This window comes from Trichosurus vulpecula, chromosome 4 (assembly GCF_011100635.1).
Source record: "Trichosurus vulpecula isolate mTriVul1 chromosome 4, mTriVul1.pri, whole genome shotgun sequence".
NCBI classification, from domain to species: domain Eukaryota; kingdom Metazoa; phylum Chordata; class Mammalia; order Diprotodontia; family Phalangeridae; genus Trichosurus; species Trichosurus vulpecula.
In genome coordinates, this window is record NC_050576.1 from 99,290,511 (window position 1) to 99,299,524 (window position 9,014).

Sequence of the window (9,014 nt, forward strand, 5' to 3'; positions counted from 1 at the left end):
AGAAAGTCATTTATTGACCACATCTCTACAATTATGCAGTCCCCTTCTCCATAATTCTATAATTTAGAGGGAGAGGAAACCCTCAAATATTCAGCCCAGGTAGGATTTCTAAATAATTTAAGTTATTTAATTGAAAATTTTTCCTCCCAGAGATCTCTGGTTGATACTATTATTGAGTTTTTATGTTCAAACAATATGGTGGGTACTAAAGCTACCATAATTGGAAGCTGTCTCCCCGCCCATCAATATCTCTCTTGGGGTGAGAAATCCCATGTGATTGTTTGCATCAAAGTAAATAATTTTTCCTGAGGACAGAAATGGCTACATGATAGAAATGGCTTGCCAGATGGTTTAGCTGTAGATGCTACCAGGTGGCTCAATTTCCTGGAAACTGATGAAATGACTATTCTGGGAGTGAGCTGAAAGCTATCCTTCAAATTACTCCAAAGTGACTGCAGATTTACAGTTATTTAGTGACCACTGGAGAATGAACCTTGTGCATATTTTCATCCTGAATATTAACCTGGAATGCAAAAACTCAAAACAACTTCCCAGTTGGGGAAGGACTTTAAAAACCCTGTGTTATATGAATGAATTATGCAATTAAAAATAACAAATATTAAGAAATGAGAGAAATTTGGGAAAATCTGTATCAGTCAATAAATGAACAAGCAGTTATTAATGCCTTATTATGTGCCAAGACCTGTGCTGGACCCAGGTCAGAGGTTAGTTGGCAGAAGGGAAGTCAGCATTGGGCTCTCTTCAATGTTGCCAATGCCTCCTGAGTTCTGGTGGTCATCAGGCTCCATTTTGTCAAGAAGGAACTGGCTTGGCTTCTCCTAAAGCTGGTTCAGGAATAAAAAGATCAAGAGAGAGTGAGGAGGAGACCTATCTGAATTTCTAAAACCTCAATACAGAGGGAAATAAGCTCTTTGCTTAGAAATGTAAAGACCTCCAAGGATTCATTTACCCCCTCACATACCTGTTGAATGGGCCAAAGATGGGCCACTATGAGAGAGGATTAAGCAGTTTTCAACAGAATGTGGCAATGGACAGAATTCAGTGTATTATAGGTGTCTTACAGACACATGAGATGGATGAAAAATTATCTAGGGTCCTTGCTACAAGTAGAAGATATGTTGAAGCCCTAGTTCTCTCACATATCCTCCCGTAGGTTGCCCCCAACGGATGGAAAGCACAGGCCAAATTCAAGCATTTGGCCAGCAGCCAGACCTACCCAAATGGACCCTCAGTTGATTTCCCCAGAAAAGAGATGAACCAGACTCAACTAAGACATTTGGATCAAGGAAAAGAGAAGTTACATTCTTAAGAACAAGGTTTATCCCAACTCCTCCCAGAATGGCCAGCCATGAACTTGACATGGATCCACACAACTCTCATATGCAACCCACCTCTCAGTTCCCTTGGCTTAGCTGCCTTCAGCCACGGTCTTTTGGGTTTTGCGGCCAGCTTTGTGGTTATCCTCTTCCTTCAGCATGGAGCACAATCTTTTGCATGTTCAGCTACCCATGACTTTGGTCCTCTATGCTACAATGTCTCCTGTTCTCTGCAATGGTCCTAAGTACAGCTCTCAAGAAGAGCCTCATTCCTACAATTTGCCAGTTGCTCTAGCACCCAACCCACTGACCTCAGAATGGAGCCATGCTCTGTCCTCACCCTGTTTATCTGCCATGGCCAGAGACATGACACATAGAATGGATGAGAAACAGTCCCTTCATTTCTGCTTATGTTTTATTCTTCCTATTCCAACTAGAGGACTAGCCTCTCTGCTCTGATTCATATTTTGTGTGCATGTGTGTGTGTGTGTGTGTGTGTGTGTGTGTGTGTTTATTTTTTGAAGTGTGTATATTTGTGCTGAGGGAATAGAAACCCTCTCTGATGAAAATAATTTAACACCTAACTGCACCCTCCCCCAAAACCAAAAATGAAATATTCTCTTAACTCAAGGGGCTTATATTCCAAAGGGGAAAACAACATGGACATGTGTGTGTGTGTGTGTGTGTATGTGTATACACATATATATGTATGTACGTATATACAAAACATGTAAACAAAATACAAAGTAAGCTTGGTGTTAAGGTATTGGGAAGAGTGAGGTCCTAATAGCTGGGGAGACAAGGAAAGGCTTCTTACAAAAACATAATGTTTGAGTTGAGTCTTGAAGAGAAACAGGGATTCAAGGAAGCAAAGATGAATAGGGAGAGCATGGTAGGCATGGAGGGCAGCCATTGCAAAGGCAGAGAGATAGGAAACAGAGTGTCATCTGTAGGACATTTCATGAAGGCCAATATGCTGGGATCCTATAACAAAGACTGTACAAAATGATGCCAAGAAAGTAAATTGAAGTAAGAAAACAATTGACACAACAACAACAATAACATAAAGGAAAATTACATTAAAAGGCCTTAGGACTCATAACTACACAGGGGCAAATTTGGATTTCAGAGCACTTAGGGTGAAACATATCCCTCTCTTCTTAGTTGAGATGTTCAAGGATTGTAGCTAGAGATTTTAGAGTCCATCTAATCCAACCACTTTAATCGAATGGTGAAGATTCCAAAGCGCAGCGAGTTTGAGCAATTTGAATCCAGGTTGTGTTCAGTTTTCTTTCTTCTGTTCTACCATTGCCTTCCTGTGGGACAATAGGTGCAGAATGAGACATACATGGAAGGACATGGTCAGTGGAGTGATATGTTTGGCTTTACTATACTTCTTTTTTTTTCTTAAAAATTATTTTATTATTTAATATTTTAGTTTTCAACATTGATTTCCACAAGATTTTGAGTTACACATTTTCTCCCCATTTCTACCCTCCTGTCCACTCCAAGACAGCATATATTCTGATTGCCCCATTCCCCAGTCAGCCCTCCCTCCTGTCACCCCACTCCCCCATCCCTTTTCTCCTTACTTTCTTGTAGGGCAGGATAGATTTCTATGCCCCATTCCCTATATATCCTATTTCTCAATTGCGTGCAAAAACAACTTTTTTTGAGCATATGCTTTTAAAACTTTGAGTTCCAAATTCTCTCCCCTCTTCCCTTCCTACCCACCCTCCCTAAGAAGTCAAGCAATTCAACATAGGCCATACATGTATCATTATGTAAAACACTTCCACAATACTTATGTTGTGAAAAACTATATTTTGCTCCATCCTATCCTGTCCCCCTTTATTCAGTTTTCTCCCTTGACCCTCTCCCTTTTCAAATGTGTTTACTTTTGATTGCCTTCTCCCCCTATCTGCCCTACCTTCTATCATCCCCCCTTTTTATCCCTTTCCCTCTACTTTCCTGTGGGATAAGACACCAAATTAAGTGTGTATATTATTCCTTCCTCAAGTCAAGTCTGAGCAGAGCAAGATTCACTCATTCCCCCTCACCTGCCCCCTCTTCCCTTCCAACAGAACTACTTTTTCTTGCCACTTTTATGTGAGATACTTTACCCCATTCTTTCTCTCCCTTTCTCCCTCTTTCAATATATTCCTCTCTCTCTCTCATCCCTTAATTTTATTTTATTTTTTAGATATCATCCCTTCATATTCAACTTACCCTGTGCCCTTTGTCTATATATATGTATATTCCCTTCAACTACCCTAATACTGAGAAAGGTCTCATGAATTACATACATTGTCTTTCCATGTAGGAATGTAAACAAAACAGTTCAACTTTCATAAGTCCCTTATGAATTCTCTTTTTTGTTAATCGTTTCTTGCTTCTCTTGATTCTTGTGTTTGAAAGTCAAATTGTCTATTCAGCTCTGGTCTTTTCATTGAGAAAGCTTGAAAGTCCTCTATTTTGTTGAAAATCCATATTTTGCCTTGGAGCATTATACTCAGTTTTGCTGGCTAGGTGATTCTTGGTTTTAATCCTAGCTCCTTTGACCTCCAGAATGTCATATTCCAAGCCCTTTGATCCCTTAATGTAGAAGCTACTAGATGCTGTGTTATCCTGATTGTGTTTCCACAATGCTCAAATTGTTTCTTTCTGGCTGCTTGCAGTATTTTCTCCTTGACATGGGAACTCTGAAATTTGGTGACAATATTCCTAGGAGTTTTTCTTTGGTATGTTTTTCAAGAGGCAATTGGTGAATTCTTTCAATTTCTATTTTACCCTCTGGTTCTAGAATATCAGTGCAGTTTTCCTTGATAATTTCTTGAAGGATAATGTCTAGGCTCTTTTTGTGATCATGGCTTTCAGGTAGTTCAATAATTTTTAAATTATCTCTCTTAGATCTATTCTCCAGGTCAGTGGTTTTTCCCAATGAGATATTTGACATTGTCTTCCATTTATTTTAATTCTTTTGATTCTGTTTTATATCTTGATTTCTCATGAAGTCACTAGCTTCCACTTGCTCCAATCTAATTTTTAAGGTGGTGTTTTCTTCAGTGGTCTTTTGGACCTCCTTTTCCATTTGGCTGATTCTGCCTTTCAAGGCATTCTTTTCCTCATTGGCTTTTTGGAGCTCTTTTGCCATTTGAGTTAGTCTATTTTTAAGGTGCTATTTTCTTTAGTGTTTTTTGGATCTCCTTTAACAAGTCATTGACTTGTTTTTCATGGTTTTCTTGCATCACTCTCATTTCTCTTCCCAATTTTTCCCCTACTTCTCTTACTTGCTTTTCCAAATCCTTTCTGAGCTCTTCCATGGCCTGAGACCAATTCATATTTTTCTTGGAGGCTTTTGATGTAGGCTCTTTGACTTTGTTGACTTCTTCTGGCTGTATGTTTTGATCTTCTCTGTCACCAAAAAAAGATTCTAGAGTCTGAGTCTGAGTCTGTGTCCTTTTTCTCTGCCTGTCCATGTTCCCAGCCAACTACTTGACCTTTGAGCTTTTTGTCAGGGTATGACTGCTTGTAGAGTAGAGAGTACTTTGTCCCGAGCTTTAGAGGCTGTACTGCTCTTTTCAGAGCTACTTCTGCACAGTATGCTCTGCCACAGCAGTGTTCCTCCTCCCCCAGGAACTGCCAAGCAGGCTTAAGACCCAGATCCAAGCAGGGCAAAGCTGCCTCTGTGTCAGCAAAGTGCTCCTTGCACTCCCTCTCTGATACATTGCTTGCTGGGACTCCAGAAGCAGCTGATGCTGGAGTTCTGGAAGCAGCCACAGGAGCTTCCTGCTGCTGCCACCACCATTACCACATCACCTTCACTACCCCAGGGCTGGGGCCTGGACTGCTCTCTAACCCAATCCAGAATTTTTCCCACTAACCTGCTCCATGGTCTTTGGCATTTGTTGGGTTGAGAAGACTGGTGACTGCCACAGCTCAATGATTCATGACCCTAAAGCCTGCTCCAGCCCACTCCCAGTCTGGTCTGTCATGGTGCCACCCATGCTGGGCCGTGCTCTGCTCCCAGAACTGTGTGATAGGCCCTTCCCAGTGACCATCCAGGCTTCCCTGGACTGGAGACCTGATTCCCTCTGCTATTTCATGGGTTCTGCAGCTCTAGAATTTGTTCAGAGCTATTTTTTTCAGGTGTTTGGAGGGATTTGGGGGAGAGCTTAAGTGAGTCCCTGCTTTCTAGCCACCATCTTGGCTCTGCCCTCTTATACTTCTTTCTTAAAAGGGATCTGTGATGGGAGATAAAGGAGGAGGGAGAAGGAAATGTCATTGGGAAGTGACAATGATGTTAAGCAAAGATCCGTAAAACTCTTATTTTTTTTAAAAGAATGTGTTAGGAGTAATAATGTCTGAGGGGGAGCTCAGTCCTTGAAGTGGTCTCTTTTCCAGTGTATTAAAAGGATGTGCTCTTCACCTAGTAAAGTTCTAAGTACTTAGAAGTACCACAAATTGAACCCTGATGGACAAAAATGGCAAAGTTAGGCCCACTGAGGAAGGATTTAATTATTGTAAATGTCCTAAATTAATATGAACCAAATCTGATCAATAAAGCCAGCTGAGACATACATTCTCTCTCTCTTTCTCTGTTTATATATGTATATTTGCACATATTTTAAATGCAACCACAAAATATCTCATTATTTGATTTTTCTTGAGGGGTTTGTTAGCTGACTGAAGGCATTTCTCAAGGTGTTCAGAAATTGCAGCCTCATAGAATAAATGAATAAATAAAGCCCCCTAGCTTCCCAGGGGGATTATTGTTTAAAAACATTTTATTATAAAACATATATGTCTTAGCAATATAACAATTTTAAAAATACAAATGGTATCCAACTTAAATCCTGTGTATCCAACATGATTTATTTCAACAATTTCTCCTCATTCATTCCCTGGGAATATTGGATTTTGGCTATGATATTCCTGGGAGTTTTCCTTTAGGAGTTTCTTTCAGGAAGCAACTACTGGATGCTTTTTATTTCAGTTTTCTCATCTGGTTCTTAACTTAAGAGATTTAGGCAGTTCTCTTTGTTGATTTCTTCAATTATGATTTCTAGGCCTTTTTTCTGATCGCAGCTTTCAGGTAGTCCAATGATTCTTAAATTATCTTTCCTCAATCTTTCCAAGCCACTTATATTAGTTATGAGATACCTTATATTTTCTCTTTTTAAAATATTTTCTTATATTTTTAAAAATATTTCTTGAAGTCTCAGAGAGCCATAAGTGTCTATTTAGTCAATTCTTATTTCAGGGAGTGATTTTCTTGGGTAAAGTTTTACACCTCTTGTTCCAAGCTATGAATTCTCTGTCTCTGTATTTTATCCATAGCTCTCATTTCTCATGTTTCCTCTGATATTCTCATTTGATTTTTAAAAATAATTTTTTATGCCTTCTTTAATTTTTGCTTAATTCTTCCAGGAATTCTGATTGGACTTGTGCCCATGCTGGGTTTTTCTCAGAAGCTTTTCTTCTTAATGTTTTGGGGTTATTGTCTTCTTGGTTTCTGTCTTGGGATTCCTTGTTGCCATACTAGCCCCTTAGGGTAGCTTTTTTTGTTTATTCATTTTCTAGGCTAATTCCTGACTTTGGATTTTTTCTTAGGCTTGAGTTCTACACATTTCTAGAGGAAAGGTCTGGGCTGAGCTTTTGTCCTCTTGGGTCCTTTTGCTGATTTTTTGGGTTGCTGAATGTAATTCCCCAGATCTCAGACACAGATGAAGGTAGGGACCTGCAAACTTTCAATGATCCCAAAGTTATGTATTATGGTGCAAACTCTGCTCACTACCCTCCTAGTCTGAGTTCTGCAAGTTCATCATCAAGGCTTAGGTCTAAGCAAGAGAGACTGCTTCTGGACTTAGCTATTATCAACCCATTGGAAAGCTCTTTAGGTTCAGAATGAGCAATCTGCAGGCTCTCCTTTGTTGTGAAATTGTTGCCACTGTTATTCTATCGAAGGCTTCAGACTAAGCTTAAGGTTAGAATCTGAGTCTCTTCTCTGCTCCTGGGGTCATAGATGCATTCATTCTTCACTCAGTAAATACTTGGGGAGAGGCCATGACCACAGCCACTCTTAGGTGCAGGTCCCTTCCTCAGTCTGCCCTGGTTTTGTAATCTGGAACTGGGTAGTCAGCAACTGAGCTGCCAGATGACACCCTCATGCTGCAGTAATTCAAGGACTTCTTTCTGTCCCAATGCTTCCTGCCCTGGTGACCAGCTTGATCATGATAAGACCCTGTCCCCAATGTCTGTAGACCCTTCTGTCTATCTCCCTGTCCTGAGGGGCTTGAAAAATGACCGCCTATGATTTTTTTCTCCTGGAATTTCTTGACTATGATTCAATTTTCTAGAATTTTGTGGAGGAGGTTTGTGTAGGGATTGGGGGAGACAGAGAGTTGGCCTATACTTCTTCCTACTACTCTGCCAGCTTGACTCCACTTTGATCCATTTATTCCCAATTACAGTAATAGCAATTTTACTTCATTAAGGCAGTGAATATTATATCATTAAGGCAGAATTCATGACTTCAAAGATAACCATGAATATGCCTAAATGGTGCAGAATCTCAGTATATAAGGAATTCTCTAAGTAGAAGGCAGAGGAGTTAAAGCATTTATTGAAATTCAAAAGTAGCAGACCCATGGACCAGTGTCCCCAATTCGACATCCTGGTAAGAACCTTCCAAAACCAGTAGGCCCATCGCACAATAGTGACCAGGAGGCCACAGAAAAACATTATGGCAGCAAGCCAAGCCACACTGGTACTTCCCACCCCCCCACCAATGCCAGGGCTATCCAGCAAGAAGACCACCCACTGGCCTCAAGCCCCTGCTTAGCACTCTGTGGTCTCCACGAGGGTCAGTCCTGCTTTTTTGTAGTGTCTGCCGCTGTCGCCACTGCTTCCACTGCAATCTCCAAGCTATGTTCCAGCTAGCTGACTGCTTCCTCTCTCCTTCAGCTCTTAACTGCTCTCACCAACTGCCTCTTAGCTCTGCTCCAATTGTTCAGCAAGCTCCTCCCCCCACAGGCTTCATGTCATCACATGGACCAGAACTCAGGCGCCTACCATTGGTTCCAGGCCTAGCCACTCCCCCCAGGACCCTGAGAGCCCAGCCCCCCGAAGCCCATTCAAATGGGTGGGAAAGATCTTCCCATTCACTGATTGCCTTTACAAATATGTGTGTGTATAATAATACATTATTATTATATATATGCATGTTTATATGTAATATACATTTATATATAATTATATATTAGTGTTCTATACATGTAACATAATATTTATGTATACAGACATGTATATCTGTTGATGTAGTCCTACTTGTATTTTTCAACATTCCCCTCTTTGGCATTGTGGTTCAGTGCTTGAATTTTCTTTCAAAGCAATGCTACTATGAAGCAATAAATTATATTGAAATAAATATGTTGTATCAGTTTATTTATCTTTTGTTGCTTTTCTCTTATTAATTTATCCTTCTGATAGACCACCACATTGAGCAAATTAAAAAAAATAAAAATGATAAAGCCCTCAATACATAGTTGGCAAAATAAATCCCCACATTAGGAGGTGAATGGCATGTTTAGTCTCCATTCTTTTGGAATTATGGTTTATTGTTGAGTTGATCAGAGTTTTAAATTTCTTCAGTTATGTTTCTCTATAACATTATCA

The 9,014-nt window shown here is 40.1% G+C and overlaps 1 pseudogene; it reads left to right on the forward strand.

The window, feature by feature from the left end:
* Positions 1 to 626: 626 nt before the first annotated feature.
* On the forward strand, positions 627 to 1,796 carry LOC118846799 (annotated as a pseudogene).
* The last annotated feature ends 7,218 nt before the right edge of the window (positions 1,797 to 9,014 follow it).